General features: G+C 40.3%; 1 protein-coding gene across 1 annotated transcript in view; it reads left to right on the top strand.

Annotated features, from left to right (window-relative positions):
- Positions 1–273: 273 nt before the first annotated feature.
- The window catches only part of ankrd6b (ankyrin repeat domain 6b), a 79152-nt gene continuing 55699 nt past the window's right edge, over positions 274–23726 (top strand). The window contains exon 1 of the mRNA XM_061707511.1: positions 274–519. The gene's annotated coding sequence lies outside the window, so the exon portion shown is untranslated. The remainder of the gene's footprint in view (positions 520–23726) is intronic.

Genomic DNA, 23726 nt, shown 5'->3' with positions numbered 1-23726 from the left:
TCACAAAATTCTACTTTTTTCTCAACATTTCGACTTTTCTCTCAACATTTCGACTTTATTCACGAAATTTTGACGTTTTTTTCAACATTTCGAGTTTTTTCTCGAAGTGCATAATAAAAAAAAAGTCTTCCTCCTCTAAAATCATATTGTTATTTTTCTCCTGCCTGGCGCTAAGGGGAGGGGGTTCCTGCGCGTCCCCGTCAGCAGGACGGGGGAGGCTCCAGCAGCAGCGGCAGCAGCTCCAGCGGCAGTAGCAGCAGCGCGGACCAGACACACGCACCACCGTGTTTTCACTCCAGCTTCAGCCCGACATCGCGCTGCTGCCCGGGGCTGCGGGACTCGTTCTGGGACTAGTTTACCGCGGAGCTCCGCCTGAACCGAGCTCCGTCCGAGGAGCGGGTCTGGGATTTACTCTGTCCGTTCTCCGGGAGCTGGTCCGGGCTCTATCAGCTGGAAGTGGCCGCTCCTGCGCTGCGGTTCCCCGGACTGAACCGCGTCCATCCAGCAACATTCAACCAGGTAGTTGGACTAAACTGCGACCTTCGCGTCCAAAACTCACATGTCACTTGTTTAGTCCGCGTCGTCCGAACTGTTTTTTTTATGTGTATTTTTACTGTCCAAACTTCAGGACTGGAAATCGCGCTAATATCGTTTTAGTTTACCAGGAACACGAAAACAGAAGAGTAAATATGACATATAATATGACATATGTTGGATGTATAGCAAGTTTAATGGAGCAGTTCACTTTGCTCAAGGCAGCATTTTATTTTGCACTCATTCATTCCTATTATAATTAATTTAATCGCAATTAAATGCCTTAAGATAGCTGTTGTACGCTTATTATGTTAAAATATGCTCATAATTTAAGATATTTTCAATCTATAATATAATATTATAATAATATATGTATAATATAATAATAAAGATACATAATTCTTAATATAGAGAAGTTACATAGTTGTTTTTGCCAAGTCCAGATTCTTCTGTGAACCCAGATGTGTTTAGTGTAATTATGGTAAATAATTAAATCAGCCCTCCTCTAAATGAGATGCAAATCAGGCTGCAGCCTTGTGAATAAAATACCAGGATTAATTGCAATCCTCTCCTCCCAGACACTTGCCAAAATCTTGACCTAAATATTAATTTAAGAGTTAAAAGTGAAATGCTGATAAGTTTCAGTAGAATAGAGGACGCAGTAAGAGCTTGCTGTTATCCAGAAGAAGTGTTGGCAAATTTCAGTAGATTTTCTTATAAGGCTTCACTCTCTTTGGGGTTATTTTGAGGTCTGAGAAAACACATTTTTTTTCCCTCTTTTTCCATCTTTTCTCACCTTCCAATGTGCTGACTTTGTGAAATGATGTATGCCCTTGAGTTTTCGGTGTTTTCTACTGCTATGAGTGTGAACTGAATAACAACATGTGCCCACAATACAAGCTAAAGCTTTTGTGGGAAAACTGATGCTGATTTTGGGACTCTGCTCCATTTCACGGTTTGTGGCAAATCCTCCAAATGGAATAACGGGCCAGCTAAAGCACCAGATTACGTCACTGTGTGAAGTGAAATATTCACACAACGTGCAGGACCTGGCCCGTCCGTCCATCTGCCGCGTCTCTGGGGGGCTGATTATTGGAGCCCAGTGCTGGCGGGGTCAGGGGTCACCAGGTGTATAATGACTACATAATGGGCTGTAATGGTGCACAGGGCAGGGGGGGCCGGCTTTGGAGTCCCTGAAAAGTGCACGCTGTATTAAACCCGATTAATTAGATTTATGCGTCAGCTGGTGAGATGGAGCCGTTGTGAATGTGTTTGATGCAGAAATCTGCCGATTCCCTTGGTACTTTTAGAGAGAAAAGTGTTGTTAAACCTATTCCAACTGTTTTATATTTTACATGATTTTATATTACTTTGATGGATGTTTTAAGGGATTCTCGTTTTATAATTGCAAGCCCTGTCTGAGGGAGTTATTGTCGATTTACAGGAATTGTTCATTGCTGCCCTGCTCAGAATCTGAAGGTGCATGTGAATATAGATGGCAAAAGGAAAAAGGTCCCACCTCTGTTTTCCTCCCAGGGTCTCTAAATCCTACTTAACCTTGTAATGAGAGCTTGAAACGGTTAACTCTTATTGAAAGTTAATCACATCTGTCATTCTGTTAGTTCAGAGGATTAAACAAAGTGTGGAAAATATTTGGGAAAATTTGTGTCGGTTTGAAAAAAGCCAGTCGGCTTTTCTCTGAGCGGAACCAAAATAAACTCCTGTATCACTGTGTGTGTGTGTGTGTGTGTGTGTGTGTGTGTGTGTGTGTGTGTGTGTGTGTGTGTGTGTGTGTGTGTGTGTGTGTGCGTGTGCGTGTGCGTGCGCGTGCGCGTGCGGTATAATTGTGTTACCGTTGGCTTCACAGCTAACAGTCGGGTCTTCCAGCCGGAGACATTCTAATCAACGACATCTTCTCCATCCTGCTCGTATAATCAGGTGTCATGTTTGGGGCAGCTGTGGGTCGTTTAGTGGACCGGTCTTGTCCCAAATGGAGCGCTGGTGGTTTGATATTACAGTGATTTTCCAGCACAGCCTTGAGCTGCAACAAGATGAGCAGTGTTGCTCACTTTGTCTGTGATTTCAATCTTGTGGCTCATTAGTGTGTTCATATGCGCTCCAGCAAGATCTGGGGCCAGATTCACCAATATGTTCTTAAGAACGATCTTAAGAACTGTCTTAAAGGTATTGTGACATCATTTTTAACATGCTTTTAACACTATTAAAAGTCTTGGCCAACATCCCTCAAATGTGTCTAAAAGAGTGTAACAAGAAAAACTTCACTCTAGTACTCTTTTCCTGGCTTTTTATAACAGTGTTTTTTTGCGCCGTGAAAAATGCTTCCTTTCCCCTTTTTCCTGTCAATCATTGCTCCGCTCCTCCTCCAAACCTCCTCCTCCTCCAGCCATACGCTCACAGCGGCGTCGGAGAGCAACAGGCGAAGCATGCACGGAAAAGCAGGAGGGCGAACCACAGCAAACAATCATAAAAATAAAGGCATGCAAGCAGCACTGTCCCCTTATCTTAAGTCCAGTCAGTGGCTGCGGGTCTTCTTAGCAGTTTTCCTCCGGTGATTAGAACAAAAGAGGCTCTAAACAGCTCCTTGTTAAGCCTCATTTATGGTTCCGCGTTAAATCGACGCAGAGCCTACGCCGTAGGGTTCAGCGTATGGAGCGCGTCGCTGCGTAACCCTACGCCGTAGGCTCTGCGTCGGTGTAACGCGGAACCATAAATCAGCATTTATGGTGCGCTGGAGAGGAGAGGAGGCAGGGAGCTCGGTGGAGGGGGCGGTGATTTAGCGGATCGTTACGTAACGATCCGCCACCAAACCACATGCGCCGTTTTTATATAGTTATGCGGAAAATCCCAGAAAGCACACAATACACTGAATGTTAAAAGTTTGTTGTTTTTTGGGTGTAATTGATGTCAAGACACCCAACAAAACACAAAAAATCAAGAAAAATTTGTTTTTCATGTCACAATCCCTTTAAGATCTAAAATTAAGAAGTTCATAAGTTCTTAAGTGCAATTCCTCAATATTTTCTTAAGAACCGTCTTAAGAACTGTCATTTCTTACGAATTTCTTATTTTTCCTACTTAAGAACTTCTTGAAATATGGCTGTATCTGAAATGGCATACTAAGTACTACATGCTACATACTGCATCAGTATGTACTGTATACTGCATACTAAATGAAGGATTCAGTACGCCTGTACATCAGAGCTGTCGCAATTTTAATAAATGTATTAAAATGAACATATCAGTCTATTGAATTTCATTTTATTTTATTAAGCAACATATGTTTGGGTTTTTATTTAGTGCACCTCTACGTACTTGGTATACAAAATTATATATATTATTCATTTCATTCAGGCTTACCTTTTCACAGAAGACATTTTAAGACAGGTCCAGGTTGTCTTAAAGTTAAGAAAAAAGTCAAGAACAAATTTGAGAACTTTTATTTCAAGAATACCATTTATTCTTAAGTTTTTTTTCTTAAGAAGAAACTTAAGAAGAAAGTTGAAAAATACTTTTTTGGAGAATATGACTTCTTCTCTTTTTTCTTCTTAAGACTGAACTTAAGAAAAAAAATGACACTTAAGATTTTTTTTCTTAAGAATATTTTGTGAATCCGGCCCCTGTTTCCTTTCCGTAGAACCGCCAATGAGAATTATATTCTGAATGTGTACGAGTCCACTTGATCAATATTTTGGTAATACCAGTAATGTACAGATAATACAGACTTCAAGAATATTATTAAAACATTCCCAATGTACTTGAGTGAAATGATCCTCTAAAACAGGGATATTCAACTGGCGGCCCACGGGCCACTTGCGGCCCGCCAGGAGTTTTTATGTGGCCCCTGGTCATATTTCATACCTAGTTATTAATGTTTTTAATATATATTAAATAGTTTTATATATCGTTGCATTTAATGTCACTTCCAGTTGGCGGGCGGAAGTGACGAAGTAAGCAAAACTAACATGGTTTACATATCGCATTTTGTAAATTAATAAAAGTTTCAGATGCTTGGTAGCCTTTTCAGTTGGTTAATGATTCATTGGACAGTGTTTGTACATGTTAATCTCTGTTGGAGATGATTTTTACTACTTCGGATGTTTTGCCAGTGTTGCACAGTGATAATGTTTGTCACATTATTTGTTATTAACCTCTGTTTATAGAGGACTTGTTTACATCATTAGACTTCTAGGATTGGTCTGAAATGTTTTTCATTTGAATCTCTAAATGAGTACTTTGCATTTCAGATGAACTTCTAAGCCTCCTATGATTTCATGTGATTGTTTTGTTTTGCTGATATAATGCACAGATGTGTCATAAATAAAGGAGCTTATGGTTAATATTGTGGTTCCTTATTTATAACATCAAACTGGCTACTATGGACTGAAATGCGTGTGCTCAATGCTTAATATAATATTCAAATAAGGAAATCTTGGTGGAAAGTGGTGCTTTTTCATTATGGCGTGTTTTATTAAAAGTAGGTCAATACTTCATACTTCATTAAGTTTTGCACAATGCATGGTTTCAAAATGAACTTGCATTTAAAATAATATTTCCATATCTGAATATTATATTTAACATTCACAATGACTAAATCTGGAGACAATTAATACATAATTCATATTTAAACTAGACAGATATATTCTCCTGCTCATCCCTGTGCACAAATGTATTATATATACATAAATCTTCATCTTTGAGTGCAAAATACATTTTGAAAACCCCCAAATTTTCCGCCTGGGGGCTTTGTGCGCACATGCAGTGCGGCCCTCTCCATACAGTCTTTTTGCAGATGTGGCCCCCTGCCTAATCTAGTTGAAGACCCCTGCTCTAAAAGCTTGTAGATATGAGAGTCTGGAGCTCTGGTGAGCTCGCGGTGGAGCTTTTTCCTGCTCAGGGGAGGTGAATCTTTGGTCAACACCAAAGTGACTATCTGAGGAACACAGGCATTCTTTTCTGTCCACTGCACCAGGACAATGAAGCAGGACTGGACTGAGAGCAGCTTTTAAACTGAAAGGGACTCGGGAACGTCTCCCTTGTTGTTGTGTAGCTGCGTCCTTTAATCCCGCTGAACTCCACAGTAACTATTGTACAACTATTTACCCCAGTGATTCGTGTTCTTTGAAGAGGAATTGGATGTTTGGATTCCTGCACCAGAACCTTTAAGTACTGATTAAATACTAAGCTTGTACTTTGATGAATCTTAATCACATTTAGGATATTTATCACTGATATTTATCAGAACTAACTGGATTAAAACTGCTTGTCATGGTTTGGTGACTAAATTTAAGTTTCTGTTTAACAGTAATAATTCAGTAAAGTTCAGACCACATTTTTTTGCCTTTTATTGTTTTCTTTAACTAGTGTGCTGACAGTTTTGATTCATTTCCAAGCAGAGGCCAAACAGGTCACAGGTGCAGCACTTTCCCCACACAGTTCATAAATACCTGGCTGAAGCGGCACACACCTGATCTTTGTCTTTTTTCTGTTAAAGCAACTCGTTTTTTCAGGGCTGTGGACACGGGAATCTAATCATCCATTCCAATGTTCAGATTGGCATGGGGTTAGGTATGCGGTCGCTCCTAGATCAGATATATATTTGTGATTATGTGGCCGTGCGATCAAGAACAGCCGCATGAGAATTCATGCTCACTTTGCACGCAGCGTAGGGTAACGTGGAGGACATGTAAACATGGAAAGATGTCACCAATAACTAGGGGTGTAACGATACACTAATCTCACGATACGGTACGATACACGATATTGAGGTCACGATAACGATACGATATTATAGCAGTATTTATTTAACAACCTTGAATGAGGAACATATGACTGGAAAAATTGGTCTTTTATTTGAAAGACACAAAATACAAAGCGATGCTGTGCGTTTGCCCTATTGTTACAGTTTGTAATGCTTTAGAACTGTTTAAGTTTTAAAGAGAAAGCCAGGCCAACCATTTTCCACAAACTGAACTAAAAGTAAATGTCAGGTTTGCATTATGCATCTTCAGTTTCATACAAGTACAAATATTTTGCCACAAACTGAATAGTTTCTCATGTATGACTTGACTTTTTTCTTTTCCAAAAATTTAACAACTAAAATTAAATAAATAAATAAAAGTAAATAAATAAACTATGTAAAGTCCCAAATTCAGAATGCAACATGACAGCATTTATGTTCTGCCAGAGCTCAGAGCTTCACATGCTCCAGCCTGAGGCCGTAAGGTGAACCCCGTTATCGTTTCATCCTCCCTTCTCTGGGGACGACACAATCTTTAAATCATAAAAAAGGTTTGATTCAAGCTCACCTTATAAGTAAAAGTTCAGAGCTCAAAACCCTGCAAGAGTCCCGTGATCGGGACCAAAACGGTACTAGTTTCTTCTGAGCGGAGGAAGATTTTGGTCCGCGGGTCGAGGTCGTCACGTGAGCCCGCTGCACCAATAGGGTGTTACTACTAAACACAATATATTAATATTAATAACCCAATATCGCGCTACAGTTTGTCACCTCCACAACACGTATCGTGACGTTTTTGTATCGCAAAATTTTGTGGCAAGATATATTGTTACACCCCTACCAATAACATTTCCATGGTTGTGGTGAACTCTGCTGCTTCAACATGGTCCCACAAATAATACCTTTTCTGGTGTTGTTGATATAAAGAGCAAATGCCAGAAGGTTAGCGCTGTTGTAAAGTCTGCTGTAAGACGCTTTTAGTTATAAACTGTCTTCTGAGATTTCTAGCAAATGAGGATTTTACCAGGGCTGGACGATGTAGGTGGTTGTGTGACTGTAGCCAGTGACTTAACAGTAAAGCATTTCTTTCACACATGTAATTTGGTTCCAACCAGTGGAACCACTCTTTGAAAAAGTTGACAGACAGTTTAAAGTAATCTGCTGTTAAAGTGTGAAATAAAAGTTCAGCAACATGTTAACAATGCAGTGTTTTGTCTGTGTGCTGAGGTCATTGAACTTGCAACAAGTCTGCTTAAGTTGATTAAACCAAATGAAGGCAGTGCAGATGAACCACAGCGTGTTTCAGAGTCATCCATGTTGCTGATCTTCACATGTGTCGCTAGTCTTTAACGTCTCTCTTCTGGGCAACAAACTTGAATTATGGTGTGATGCCCACTATAACAATTTTGAAAATGTGATGTGATGGGACCTGTACAACTTGACTCTCTTCTTTATACAGCCTGATAATACCTGTTTATTTTGAAACGGGTGTTTGTACAGGTCGTCCCTTAGACGCCACACATCGCCACCCTGACCATGACCATTAAATGTTCCCACAGGAGTTTCTTGCCTCACAAGGCCGATTCTGCTGTGCTTTTTTTTATCATTAGGTACTCTGCAGTCTGAGGTGTCAAAAGTATTCACATTCATTACTCAGGTAGAAGTATAGATACTAGAGTTTAAAAATACTCCTGTAGAAGTTGAAGTATCAAATCAAGTTTTTCACTCAAGTAAAAGTATAAAAGTACTGGTTTCAAAACTACTTAAAGTATAAAAGTAAAATTAATGTAAGGGGGAAAAAAAGCCATTAAGGACAAAAGCCATTGAAAATGAATGCATCTTAGTTGAATTGGCCCTTAACAGGGAACTTAAATATAGTTGGGGGTAATATATTGTAGCATAGTCTTGGCTAAAACAACCAGATTTAATGCAAGTACACTCCTCAATCACATGCACACAGCACATTGCTTACTGCAGGGCTATTGAGGCCACACCCTCTACAGGCACTGTGCATTCCTCCATCACATGCACACAGCTTACTGCAGGGCTATTGAGGCCACACCCCCTACATGCACTGTGCATTCCTCCATCACATGCACACAGCTTACTGCAGGGCTATTGAGGCCACACCCCCTAAAGGGACTGTGCATTCCTCCATCACATGCACACAGCTTACTGCAGGGCTATTGAGGCCACACCCCCTACATGCACTGTGCATTCCTCCATCACATGCACAGGTGATTTCTTGAAGCCTGGAGGCCACACATTTGAGCTCAAAGCACAAGACTATTGAAGCCACACATTTGAGCCCACGGACTATATAAAGTCAAGTAAGTTTTGATAATATTATGGGGTAAATATATTTGATCTATAATGGTATTAATGTTTAACTTGCATTACTTTTTGATTGGGTGGGGGAGTGGGGTGAGTTAGTATTTACTCAACATTCATGTTTTTGTTGTTCATTAAAATAATTGTTCATACAAGAATAAAAACTAAAGTTCTACTCAAATAAATCTGTTGAAATGTCATGTTTTTGTATTATCTTGCATGGATATCTGCTTATGACAAAATAAATATTTACATTTATGTTTGGATATGATACAGTTTGTTTGAATTACCCCCAATTTCCAGTTAATTCCCATAAATTCCCATAAATTCCCAATAATTCCCATAAATTCCCATAATTCCCATGGAAAGTTTCCGGAAATTTACCGGAAATTTTCCACCCCTTTGCAACCCTAATCTTAGTATAATGCAAATATATTAAAGAACCATATATGTGTACTATTGAGCATTAACATGTGTTTCAGAGAGCAGGAGATATGATGACTAGTTGCCTATAAGTATTGTAATGGTGCAAAAAGTCAAACTTCAGAGGCATGTTATCATTTATCCTAACCTTTATTGGAATGTACATCCAAGTTTAGTTGCAGGAATCTGAGGGAACGGATGTAAGAACAAAACTGGACAAGAACTCCTGAAACAACCACAACAAATCACTCTATCCTGATGGAGCAATTTAACTAGATAGTTTTTTTTTTAAAGGCCGAAATGAAATAGAGTAACAAGGCTGTTTTTAAAATGTAAGGAGTAAAAAGTACAGATAATTGCGTGAAAATGTAAGGAGTAAAAGTAAAAAGTCGTCTGAAAAATAATTACTCCAGTGAAGTATAGATAACCAAAATTTCTACTTAAGTAAGGTAACAAAGTATTTGTACTTTGTTACTTGACACGTCTGTCTGCAGTGTTGTGTGATAACACATGAACCCGGGAATAACTTTTCGACAGAAGTTCTGTATGTTTATTTATTTTGTCACTTTATTTCAGAGACTGACCTCAGTTCTAGCCGACGGCGTCACATGTTGCTGCAGAAAATCTGAGAAACTTGACATAGCGTGCATGATTAGACCTGCATTCTCTTGGGTATTTGTGGTGTTTTTCTTTTTGTTTGTTTTTTTTGAGTGATTGTTGAGACAACATAAAGTCTCTGTGTCACTGCTGCAATGAGCTACCTCGTACTGAAACGGATCTTGGGATTAGTGAGTGGGTCAAAGTATCGTTTTAATCTGGTTTTGGCTCTCTGACCCTAACTGGTGCAGGAAAGACAGATGGCTGTGGTGTGTTGGGTGTGTGTGTGTTTGTGTGTGTGTTTGGGGAGTGCATATTTTTACATATTTATCATTATTTTCAGGTTTTACAAATGTTTATATTGACTTGAGGCTGTTGTACAAAGAGGAAGTAACTTGTGCACATGAGAATGAGATACTTTCATGCGTTTGCATGTTTTCAGCATAGAAAAGTTGTGCATATGACATGATGTACTTGTCAGTTTAAATTTTTCTTTTTTGAAAACTTCTTTTATCCCAGAGTTTGTGTGTGTCCCACCCTCGCCCATTCCTCTGTGAGCAGTGTCCTTCTTCCAGGTTGGGTCGTCTACCAGAGGCCCGGGAGCTTGAAGGTTGCTTTCCATCACTAGCCCCTTTTACGTTAGCGAATACCCTGCGTTTAACATTGGATCTAGTATGTCGTCCACCCCTTTTACATTGACCAACGGGGGGTGGTGTGTCGAGCTGCCCTGTGAATAACTCTCCTCCGAGGGTAGTCTTAACCAGGTCAGGTCTGATGTAAACAGAACTAATGCTGGGTGGCAGGTCGTGCTGGGGGGTTTGTTAATCCTGTACCTGAGTACAGCCCACCAGGAGAAGGTTTTTTTTTTATTTCTTATAATAATTTTATAAAATGAGGAAACGGTGGATGAGAGTAACAACAGCAGCAGGAAGCCACAGGTAGGATCTATATTTGCAAGTTGAGTAAACGGGGACAGAAGGAGATCGGCGAGCTACTTAGCCTCAAAGACGGGGACGCCAGAAACCTGCGTATGTCCGGAACCACAAAGGATGATGGTCCATTGTTTGAAGGACTGAACACAAAATTCACAAACCAGGGCTTTGCAAGAAGCAAAACCCGGCCAAAAAACGCTCCTCCTGATGTTAGGGATGTTAATAATTAAGCGATTTTCGATTAATTGCCGTTATGAAATTACCCGATTAAAATTAACGATTACAATTAAACTATTTATTTATTTATTTTTTTCGTTTAATTTCACCAGCTGGTATTACGCCCGGACCACATTTAATGCGACACAACGCGGTGCGTCGCGCACATAAAGAAAGAGACGGCGGATATGTTTGGTTTTAGTAACATGCTCAGGCAATGAGTCTGCAATGGCCCAGACGGGAGACACATGTAGCTCAGTGCTTAACTTTTATTTTTAATCCACTCTATATTCTTCTGGTTGTTCTCCGATATGTTCCCCTAAAGCCTGAATTATGGTTCCGCCTTAAATCGCACAGAGCCGCCGCCGTAGCCTACGGCGTAGGCTCTGCGTTGTTGTAACGCGGAACCATAAATCAGCCTTCACCCGGTACATACATAGGTTTCTCTAAACATCTGTCCCCGCTACAGTTTTAACTAAAAGAAAATGTGCTCCAATACAGCAGGTCTCATAACTTTATTTTAAACACTGCCAAAACTCTAACTTAAAACGTAACTAGAACTTAAAATTTGCTTGACACAAATGACACTATTATGGCTGCTGCTACTACTACTAATAGCCTTGAAGTGCACTTTATATTATATTCCTTGTGGTACAAAAATGTCTTTTTGTTACTTTTGTATCAAATAAATATTTGATTAGGGAATACATTAAAATGTCCTTTGTATTTTATATAAGCAAAAAAAATTATGTTTGTATCTCAGATGGGGGAAAAACGCCGCTTATCAACTAATCAATGATCGATCGATAAGGTAATCAACTGTCAATTATTGAAATAATCGATAATTTGCATCCCTACCTGATGTTCATCCATCCTCATTTTGAAAACTATTCAATTCAATTCAATTCAATTTTATTTATATAGCGTCTAATACAACAGATGTTATCTCTAGACGCTTTCCAGAGACCCATAACAATGATCCACGAGCAATTATTACATAAATAATGGCAGGTAAAAACTCCCCTAGTGGGAGAAAAGCCTTAAGCCAAACAGTGGCAAGGAAAAACTCCCCTTTAGGAGGGAAGAAACCTTGAGCAGGACCAGGCTCATAAGGGGGGACCCTCCTGCCGAAGGCCAGACTGCGGGTCGGGGACGTCAGCAGCACACTGCAGACATCCACGCAGGCAGGTGGAAGCAGCAGCGGGATGACCGGGGGGGTGGGGGACCGCAGGCAGGTGGCAGCAGCAACGGGATGACTGGGGGAGGGGGGACCGCGGGCCAGACCGCAGGCCAGCACGCAGCTCCCGAAACACGTGTTCACCATCCAGCGATATCATCCGATCTAAAAACGCCTACTATTGCTTTTGTTGTAAAGATTTGTAGAAATGTGTTCATTTTCACAAGTGGTGGAGCAGAGATGTCGCGGTTTGGTGCTGGTTTTTTGTAGATGACATTACTGTCATTCCAAGTGACTTGAGCACTCTGATCTTTCAGGTATCTCGCTACAATTGGGGTTAAATTGGGCCCTAAGCGGCAAAATGGTTGTTGAATGTCTGTGCGCTATGAACTCATGCAGTGCATCATGAGAGGGATGCTGGGGTTCTTCTTAGGGCTGAGAGCAAACAGAGGGAAGAGATGACCCACATTATGGTAAATATACAGAAGGCTGTGTTGTAGCTTAGAGCATTAAAGTTAATTTTAGTGCAATCCTCCTCTGCCTCAATGCACAAAAGTAATATCTGTAGCTGTTAATGGTCTTTCCACAGATGGAGGAATCCAGTGCTTTTTATGAGAATGGTTCAGAAAATTGTAGCGCTTTGATAATCGTGTGTGTGTGGTGGGGGTGGGGATGGTGTGTGAGAAAGTTTGGTGGGGGTGGTGTTTCTTTGTGTGTTTGGGGGTGGGGGGGTTGGAGCGTAGGGTGTGTAACATGAACAAGGCTGACTGAGGAAGTGTATGGTCTCAAGGCCAAGGTGTGACACTCCTGGGCTGAGATTTTTAGGGCATCACCTGTTCAATTAGATGATGAATGTTGAGCGCATTTGATTCAAAACTGATTTTTTTAATTGAAAACTAAAGCAAAGTATTCTTTAAGAAAAGAAAAATTATACATTTCTGTATATGATCAGTTAAATTCAACTTTATTTAAATAGCACCAAATCACAATACATCTTCTCAAGGCAATTCAACAACGCACTTCAACTCATTACAAATTAATACAAAGCCAATTAGATAACAATAGTGTTGAAGTCCACTGTATGCAAAGAAAAACAAAATAAGCTTCAAAGCAGAGAAAATGAAGTAAACTAAGTTATGTCTAAAAAGTTAACTTATTAAAATGCAAATACTATATAAACAAATAACTGTGTATAAAGTCGATGTAATTTAGTATGCATCAAATGATCAAAAGGGACTTCTATAAAACAGTGCTATTATTATACAAGGTGTCTGAAATGTAGGCCAAGCATACAGGGGTACCATATGTTTCTGAAGAAATATTCCCTCATATATCTGCTTCAACTCTGGCGTTGAGATTTAGAAGAGGGAATAAAATAAGAAAACAACATTTATCCAGTTCAAATGGACAGACAAGCCTAAAAGTTCAATAAATGTCCTGATCCTGGTCACATTGTCCAGGGCATTGACCAGACGTGTCTGCTCCGAGAAGGTAGTTTTCGGTCAATCATTTGTTTTTGTCTGAATTTCTTTGTCTGGCTGGATTGTCTGCATGACAGAGTTTTTAAAGGGGCAGTATACTGAATGTCTGAAGCGTAGTAGCAAGAGGTGTTGCTGAAATGGTTAAAAATCTGTGCTAAATGGAGAAAATATAGTTAAAAACTTAATATGTGCTGAACCCGGATGTAGTCCACATGACAGACCAGTAGCTTCTGATATTAAACAGAAAAGCATGAGAAGTTTCATTGTATTAAAGCTGAGGTGAGGTTAAATAAAACCAGAACTGTGCTTTGTTCTGCATTTTCTGCAACAACCAAGTGATGGTATCACTTACTTTTGATCCAGTTACTTGTTTTAAAAATCCCAAACTTTTGTTTTCAATTCCACCGCACTAGTTTAGGCCACCACTCCTGCTATCACCACCTTATCGTGGTGTAGAGGTTTTTGTGCCTGAATGTTCCCAGGACGTATGTCGTTTGGCGAAACTCCCAAGGAAACTTGTTCCTGGGGGTAGGGTCAGACTAAGGGCAATCAACAGATTTGCATGGGGACAAAGAAATCAAGTGCTCGATCCCACGCCCAGACTAGGATCACCAGGGCCCGCACCCTGGAGGCAAGCCTTGGGGAGAGAATTGTCGGCAAACACAAGGTTGCTAGGACGTTGTTCATGCGGTCTAGTTGTTCTTAGCTTGTATGGTCTGCATGTGTTCACCCTCGGGGGCTCACTACCGGCAGGGGGGGCCATAAGGGTCGGACGAGAAGTGGTTTGAAGGCACGTGTCATGGCTCAAAGACAGAGAACCCAAATGCATGACACCAAACAGAATCAGAGTCCAAGAGGCTTTAATCAGGGTCAAAGGCAGGCAGGGGTCAAAACCGGGTAGTCAGGCAGATCAGGCAAACAATCCAAGGGGGCAGGCAAAAATCCAAAAACCGGAATCAGGCAGGGTCGCAGACAGACAGGCAGGCAGGAAGAAAATTGATCAGAAATCGGGAACGCTGGAAAGTGAGGCACAAACACTCGACAATCTGGCAAACTAGAAGGTGGAAATGGGCCGGTATATGAGGGGAACTGCTGATGAGGGAAACCAGGTGTGGAGCTGGGCTGGGGAAGCACAGGTGAAAGGAATGAGTGGATTTCTGGCTGTTGAGGGTGTCAGCATCTGGAACGACAGGAGAGTGAGTTAACAAGTAAAAAACATATCCAACTGAGAAACCATAACAGCACGGGCCTTGGCATCCTGTCCCCCAGCTGACATGGAAAATCCCCCCTTTTGGGATGGAAGGAGCTTGAGCTTGTGTGTGAGGTTAAGAGGTACCAACCATCCATTCACCTCAATGCACAGCGTGGGCTATGGAGCCAGTCTTCTTGAAAGATGCTGGACCTTGTTGCGCTCTGAAGTTGTACCGGGTGAAAGTTATCAATCTGGACTGGCCGTGCTTGTAGCCTTCCTGGTTTGGACATCCCTCTGATCTGAATCCGAGCAGTGTTATGGACTTGGACTTGGTTGCAGTTAATCAAATTGTAATTGGGATTTCAATTTTAGCTCCTAATGATCACAAAAAAATGTCATAGAGGGGATTATCAACAAAAATCAGTCATTTTACCGCACACACTTTTGTGCTATGTTGACGCGCACACTTTAGGCAGACCACTCAGCCATGACTAGCGCTTTCTTTGTTTTCTATGTGTAATATAATAATATATACCCTGATGTTCCTGAACGTTTAAGGAATCATTTGAGCAGCTCTACCAGCATTTGCTTTGTTGGTCTGAATTTTTCAATCTGAAATTTTACTTAGTCCTGGAAATATCGACATTTTTATGTTAAAGGGGACCTATTATGGCATCTAATACCTATTTTAAACAGGCCTTGAATGTCTTAAAAACAAGCTTTTGATTGTTTTTGCTAAATAAATTAGAAATTCAGTCTCTGAGCCATGTCTTTATCTTCCCCGTTTCTAACCTCATTATCTATGTGGGATTCTGAGTTGGCGGGGCTATGATAATGAGGCTCTGTTCTGATTGGCTGCCTGAATGACGCAATACACCGCTACGAAAAAATGGCGGATGCTCCGGCTGGCGGAGTTAGTTGTGGGCGTGGTTTCACGCATCGCTCCTGTCGTGACATAACGACGGGAGCAGAATCTGAACGGCTCGTAGATCCACATCACACTAGACGGCTCATCCGGACGGCTGTACAGACACTGCAGAATTTGGTTGCTTTCCTCCTTCTCTGAGTTGGCAGGCTGAGGGGAGACCACTTTATATATGTTAAAGCAAGAAAAAAACTGTTTTTCATAATAGGTCCCCTTTAAGTTTTATAGATGCAGTATACTTTGAAAGGCAGTGGATAATTGTTTTGACTAAATGTGGTGTCAATGTTTACCAAAATAAACATGATTATGATTTGTTTTTCCATAATTGAGCAGCCCCACTAGATGTTTGCAAGGATATTAAGCTTTAATAGAGCCAGATTCCTGTATTTTCTGTTTGTATCCTGAAGGCTCATTCATGCTACTTTAGATACAGAAACAGCCCGTCTCAAGCGTCGCCACCCTCATACCTACATACTCATGCATCTTTTACGTTGCCTTGGCTGTTACATCAGTTAATCCACTGGTGGGCAGTACTGAGTTCAGAGTTCAATAAACAGTATATCTGCATTGAGTCATGATTTTCCAAAGAGATGATAGTTATTATTTTGTGTTGTTTTTAAAAAGTATATGTTTGTGTAGAAAAATTCAATTCAGAAACATCAAATTTCTGGGTTATCCTCCATTCACAGTGCAGATAGACAGCATTTAGTAATAAGTAATCAGGGACTTTAGTCCTGTCAGTTGACTTTCTTAGAAAGTTTGGTTGTTTTATTCCACATGGGATGATTTTTTGTAAACTGGTGTTTTTGTCAGTTCTTCTTGTGTCAGATATTTAACCTTTAGAGTCTCGCAAGTAATGAAAAGGTGCATAAGGTTTCTATAAATGTTTTTATTAACGGTGCACAGCAAACCAGAAATATATTAGGCACACAAATAAATATAAATATATTAAACAACATGCACGGCAATACGATGAATGTCTCAATGTCTGAAGACCCATCAGGTGCATCACCACTCCTTTTGCTTATTGCTTTATTGTGTGCATTTAACTGTTTCCAGACCGGAGAACAAAGCCCATGACAGTGAACTTTATATTTAAGAGTGAAGGAGATGAAAACGAACATGTTGGTGAAAGAATGTGGGTGGTCTTTGCATGGTTTAAGGTCCTTGACCTGGTAACAGTAGTTTTGTTTGTTTTTAAATTGAAATGATCAGACCGTGACCACAAACTTGAGAGAAACCTTTGCTGAATAGGGTTCCTGATTGGTTTTGTAGTTGATAGTTGATATGTTGGCACTGGCAGTTACATTCTTGGCATATTTTAGATACCGGCTACTGTCTATACAGAATACAGCCGTCTTGCTTTTCTTGGAGACGGTGTTGACAGCTAGAAGTGAAATTGACTTAAGAACCTCACTGATAACACGTAGAAGAAATCACATAACGTGTGTCATTGACTCAAAGTTCGACCTTAACTGAGCTCTATTTTAAAAGCTGATGCTCTGCTAGTTTGTTTTTGCTGCGGAAAGCTGCTGAAACATCAGCCTGGGTCGCTATATCCCTCTTTAGAATGCATAAGTGGGAGCTGAAGGGTTTTATTGATGCAACAAATAAAAGCTATTACATGGCTGAGAGATGGCTCTTTTTGTCTTCCACTTCATTCCACTTTCCATTCTTTTTTTATGCTTTTGTTTATTGCTTCCTCTCACCAAGCTGAACTCAGTAGAAACATCTGAGCACGGGGGGATGCAAAATGCTTGATTTGATGATGGTTCAGTGTTCAGCTGTGTTCACCACCTCAGCCAAGCATTTGCACACATTAACATCATGACCGAACTGCTCCTGCTAAAACATAAATGACAGCAGTTGTGTCTCTGGCTTGCATGATGGGATTCAGTGTTGGTCTTCCTAAAACTCAGTCTTCAGTTTGATAACATTAAAGCTGATATTGTTCAAGATTGGACTACAAACAGAAGTAAGACGTGTGAACATGCAGGACAATTACATTCTTAGGCCGCGTTCAGACTGCCAGCCAATATCCGATTTTTAGTCTTTTGAAGTCTGAACAGTCCCAAACCGCATGAGATCCGATTTTTTCAAACCAGATGGAAACCACCTCCGGGAGGTAGTTTCATATCCGATCCATATCGCATTTGGGCAGATGCGTGTCAGTCTGAACAGCTCCAAACACTCAGATCGGATATGACTGTCCCAGACGCTCCAAACCACCTGCCCATTTCCAGTTGTGGAGCTACTCATCCTTTCACAGAGAGCATGTACAATCTCTGATGTCACGTCAAAAACTATTATTTGTAGTTTAAGTGTTGCAAATTCACATTACAACATGTTTTAATAGCAGAAAAAAAGGCTGCATTTCCACGTAGGTGCGGGTCCCCGCGTACCCTACGCCGTAGGTCTGCGTTGGTGTAACGCGGGACCATAAATCAGCCTTCAGTCGCCCTGTGAGCCTGAACCTGCAGCCCGTCAGCTCATCAGGAGGAGAGGTTACAGAGCGGGGCTGCCAGTTGTTCATTGCTGGTTCGTTTTGTTAACTCTGAGCTTTGTTGGTTGGTTTGTTAGTTTGCTGGTGGTTTTGTTCTGAACACTTTTCTCTGTTTCTCATTTTGCTGGGACGCCGGTTCCCTCCGCCGAGACACAACTTTAGCGGTATGTGTTCATTTTTATGTCTAAAAATGATGCGCAGTGCCGACCCAATCAGAAACGGTACAGATATTTTGGGATTTTTTTATATATAAAAAAAAATACATGCCTTCACACAATACACGCGCTGGGTGACGCCTCTGCTCCGACGTCGTTGCTACGGCAACCCGTCAGATCAGTCAATGATGTGGCCCAGTCTGAACAGAGCCAGATCCGATATGGACACTTGCTAAAAACAGTGTGGACAGTCAGCCCTGAAAATCGGATATGAGAAGGAATCAGATATGAATCAGATTTGCCTGCAGTCTGAACGCGGCCTTAAGGAAAATGGTTTGGAATGATCAAAGTGTATTCATTTTGAATCATTGAGATGTCAGTATGTCACCACTCACCTGTCTGACATCATTATGCAGGCACTGCGGTGCCCAAAAAGTTCCACCTCCTCTCATCACTTGTCTTATTTTTTCCAGCTTCATTTCGTCATAGTGATTAAAAAGATGACATCGCAGAGCTTCCATGTACATGTTTGCACTTGCAGATTTTATTATGCTTATATCTTTGTAGTGGGGGGCTCAGTGAGTATGGAGTCCGGGGCCCTCTATTAAGGGCTGTCCGGTCTCTGTATGATCGGAGCAGGAGTTTGGTTCTCATTGCCGGCAGTAAGTCAGACTGGTTCCCGGTGCATGTTGGACTCCGGCAGGGCTGCCGGTCCTGTTCATAATTTTTATGGACAGGATTTCTAGGCGCAGCCAGGGGCCGGAGGGGTTCCGGTTTGGGAACCTCAGGATTTCATCTCTGCTTTTTGCGGATGATGCTGTCCTGTTGGCTTCAGGCCGGAACCTTCGGATGGATATATATCTTTGTAGTAGGGATGGGCGGTATGGACAAAAAAATGTATCATGATAATTTCTGGCATTTATCCCGTTAATGATAAAAATGACGATAGAAAAAATACCAATTCAACTACACCTTTTTAACTATAAATCTATCACCACATTCAGTCTTTGGAGCCCCCAAATCCCTGCTCTAAATTGAATTAATAAAAAACAATTAAATTAGTACACCTGTACTGCAAAACTGTAATGAAACAAGTTTGAAATGTAAGAACAGATTCAACATTTAATCAAACTGCATGGCTTAAACAGTGGGATAACAGTGCAAACAGCAAAAGTACCATTGTCCTTCAAGTTTTCTTAGCTTATAAAATCACAAAGTAGAAAAAAATACAACCTGATAAATAAAGAAACAGGACAAATAAATAAAAGCCATCCTTTTGCACCTACTGTTTTTTTGCAGACTCTGCACATAATAGATGATGTTTGCTCCTCATCACTCTTTTTAAATCCAAACCAGTTCCAGATAACGTTTAACAACGAGCTCCTCGCTCTCAGATCCACCTTCCGCCATGTTTGTTAAGGCTGATTTATGGTTCTGCGTTAAATCAACGCAGAGCCTACGGCGTAGGGTACGCGGCGACATGCACCGTACGTTGCGCGTTGATTTAACACAGAACCATAACTCAGCTTTACACAAAAACTTCATCAATATCGCCCATTCCTACTTTGTAGTAATAAAAATCCTTGTAAAACCTGGAGAATCCATTCAGACTGCCTAATGAAGCTGGTATGGTGGCAATTTCAAGCCACGTCCAAATAATTGCTGTCGGAAGCAGGTACGAATGTGCATCAACAGAGAGCTGTAAGCATTCCAGTGAGGTCAAACTTGAGGAACCAGGCAGTTGACCCTGGGCTGACCCTGCAGGGAAGAGCAATAAAGAGACATAAAGCATGTGGGTGTGGACCACGTACTCCTTCTGCCACAGAAACACTTTTAAATGCGTTAGTTTTTCACAGACATTAATCGTACTGGCCCTGCCTGTTGAAATTTTAAATTATTTCATCTGAACAAAACAAACTACTGTATGCTGTTGAGTAGTAATTTCTGTTTTTGATTGACAAGTGTCCCCACCATCCCTTTTTCAAGAAACATGCATGTTTGTTTGTAATAGCCACAGTTCTATAAGTAGAATAATTGTACTATACTGTGTGTATACAATAATAGTATATGTAGATTTATTAAGTAAAATGTTCCTCAGTGATAAAAGGGCAATAAGCAGTGGTGAAATCCAGGGTGAGACTGTGTTGAACCTTTTGAATTTTAGAAAAGAATTGACTAACACTGGACTGTGCCTAATATGAGCTCTAATATAATTTGTTATGATGTTGTAGCAACAGCAGAAGTCTGTGTACTATTGCTCACAGTGGTCCAGTGGCCTAATAGCAAACCACAAATACGCTGATTTGATTTACCTGCAATCCAGCCTTCAACATTGCGTATAGTCTGGAAACAAATCTAATATTCAAACAGCTGTGCTGATACTTTATGCAATACCGTTCTGAATCGTTTGAGTTTGTGAAGAATCAGTTGCACATCTCCTGATTTCATCTTTTTTCACGTAGAGAGCTGTTTTTCCAGTGGTGAACAAGTTAAGTATTCCTGTGGGCCTCCTCCCTGAGCCATGAGAACAGCAAAGGGTTGGCATTTCTTGTTTTTGAGCTCAGTTCTGAGTTCCTAAAAGTTTGCACAAAAGGCCCGTTGCCTAGCTGCGGGTGCCTTACTGAGACTGGCTGGCCTGCTTTGTGTGCACGGCTCTCTGACTGAACAGGATCCTCTGCAGAATCATCTGGAATGCAGTCAAGCAGAGATATCCCTCCTATACTTAATCTTTCTCCAGTTTTCAGCTGGCAGGAGGGAATCATTCATGTGTTACCATAGCGCTTTAGCACCCTTTTCAGCTCAAACCATTGAACTCAGTGAGGGTTTTTTTCAGGCATTCTTTTAGCGTTAACTATTTGTGTGGTCTACATTTAACACGTTTCAGACTACTTAAATGCAGTAAGACTGTGTTCACTGCTCAATGTTTATGGTCATCCTTAAAGTCTTCTAGTCATCTTGAATGGCTGTGACGAATCATGGATGATCTGTGTCTGCACTCCCCAAACTGAAGCCTCTCCCATGAGCCGCCGATTGATCTATTTATTTATTTATTTATTTTTGACTCTCTACAGAAGGAAAAAAAAGGTTTGGTGCAGCAGGGTGGCTGGTGAGTGCTTGAATGCTGGGCAGTTATTCTGAGCATGTTGGCCAAGAGGAATTAAAAAAATGCTTCTTCGATCTTTTAAGACATCAGTATCAATCAATCAATGACTTTATTTGTCCCCAAGGGGGCGATTCGTTTCACGACAGTTTTTTTTTTTTTTGTTTTCTTTCTTTTCTCAAGTCCACAGTCCCATACACCACGCACTTTATACCTCTACTCTGCACCTTATAACTGTGACACCAGCACTTTACATTAGACACTTGCACTTTACTTTAATCTGCTGCTACGACTATAACTTATGAATGTAAAATACTGTGAAATGTGTTATGTGGTTGGTTGTATTATTGTTGTATAGGTTATATTATTGTATTACTGTATTTCATAACTGAACACTGTATTGCTCTTAACTTGCCTGTTTTTATATCCTAGCCGGGGGGGACTGCCAATGGGAATTAGCCAATAGGCTACAGTTGGGTGCATTTGCCTTTATTTTTAAACACATAATGATGTGCAGTGTCCCTCCTCATCAAATAAATAAAATGAAAATGAAATGAAAGCACACAATGGTAAATATACATACAATATACATAATAAATTACAATAAGTTACACATCATAGTACAGACCTAAGCTCTAGTTAAGAGGGAAGGCTTTTTCACCCACTACCCTTTCCTTCCGGCATCTAAAAGAACCATAGCGGAGGAACAAAGGAGTGTTTGTATCTGTTTGTCTTTGCAAAAGGGAGTGTAAGCAGTAACTGATGGTAGAAACTGAAACTGTTTATTAAGGGATATGAGCAATCAGACAACATGGAGTTCTTGATCAGCTGTTTGTTATAAAGTTCTTTAAAAAGTTTAAAGTATAGTATAAAGTTTGATGAGCCGACCCAATGATTTTACTGCTTAGACTGACAACCTTTATTGAGCAAATTTCTGTCTTTGACTTTCAAAGATTGAAACCAACAAATAAAAGAAAAAGTGATAACAGATTCAATGAAAGAACGATAAAACATAGTCATCAGGGAAGAATCGAGTTTTCGAAGACAAAAAAGGCGCTGCTGGCTTTTCTTATATATCGAGTCTATATTTTTTCCAAATGACAGTTTGTTGTCAATAATAGTGCCTAAATATTTATAGGACTCAACAATTTCAACTTCTTGACCCTCAGTCACTTTACTTACAGGAGAGGTCTGCACGTGTCTGAAATCCATACACATATCCTTTGTCTTTAAGACATTCAAAGATAAAAAAGATTCCACACATTTCAAAAAGTATTCAAACACAAGACCATGTGAAGTCTCAGTTATTCAGCAGGCTCACTAGAACAGTGTCATCCGCAAACTTCAGTATATGACAGTTTTCAAAAGTGCTACAGCAGTCATTTGTAGGGCTGGGCGATATGGACCAAAAGTCATATCTCGATATTTTCTAGCTAAATGGCGATACTCGATATATATTGATATTTTTTCTGTGCCATAATTGGGGTTTCCCCCAAAGCATTATAGCATCTCTGTTAGCTTCATTTTTTTCTGAGGCAAACCCTTAAAAAAACAGTCAGTTTTAATACAAAGCCTCGTGCCAAATGTCACACAGGTTCCTTTATTAACAGAGGTCTGCACAATATCAAAATGTATAAAACAAATGAAATAAAAATAAACTGCCTGCATATATAGAATAAAAATGCTTCTTGAATAAAATAAAACAAATATCCCTTTCCTACATAACAATTAAATTAAAATACACTGTGAAATTAATACAATGTAGACAGTAACAGGCAGACTTTTCCACTGAGGTTGACAGTTGTGCAAATAACACAACATTTGTGCAAATCTCAAATAAAACATTCAAGTCAATTTGTCACAAAATAAGATATCAAAATCATAAAAAAAAAAAAATTTAAATCGATATAAACGATATTGTCTCGTACCATATTGCGTTTGAAAATATATCGATATATATTAAAATCTCGATATATCGCCCAGCCCTAGTATACAGTATGTACAACAGAGGGGAAAGGACGTATGGGAGCTCTGTACTTCCCTGTTGACGTGGTCTGCATCGAACCAGCAAAGCTTTCTGGGGACGTGCACGTTGGCCTAGAGCGGTGCAGGGCTCCTGTGTGAGGGGGGGGAGGTTTCCAGCTGTGGTGGACAAAACCTGTTGGTTCAAGGTGGAAGCATGAATTATACCTTTTTAGGTAATAAATACATCATAAATAACCTCATGTGAGCATATGTTATACGTGATTTATGTTAGAATTGTCATAAACCATTCTCATCAATACGTTGAGCGACACGTTGTCATCCCACTGTGCAACTAACAGGAGAAAAGTCTAAGAAATGTATTAAATTCATTAAAGATAGTATTTTTTTTATGTAAACATTTGTTTTAATTTAAGAAAAGC

Source organism: Cololabis saira, chromosome 18 (genome assembly GCF_033807715.1).
Source record: "Cololabis saira isolate AMF1-May2022 chromosome 18, fColSai1.1, whole genome shotgun sequence".
NCBI lineage: Eukaryota > Metazoa > Chordata > Actinopteri > Beloniformes > Belonidae > Cololabis > Cololabis saira.
This window is presented reverse-complemented; position numbering and strand designations above follow the sequence as displayed.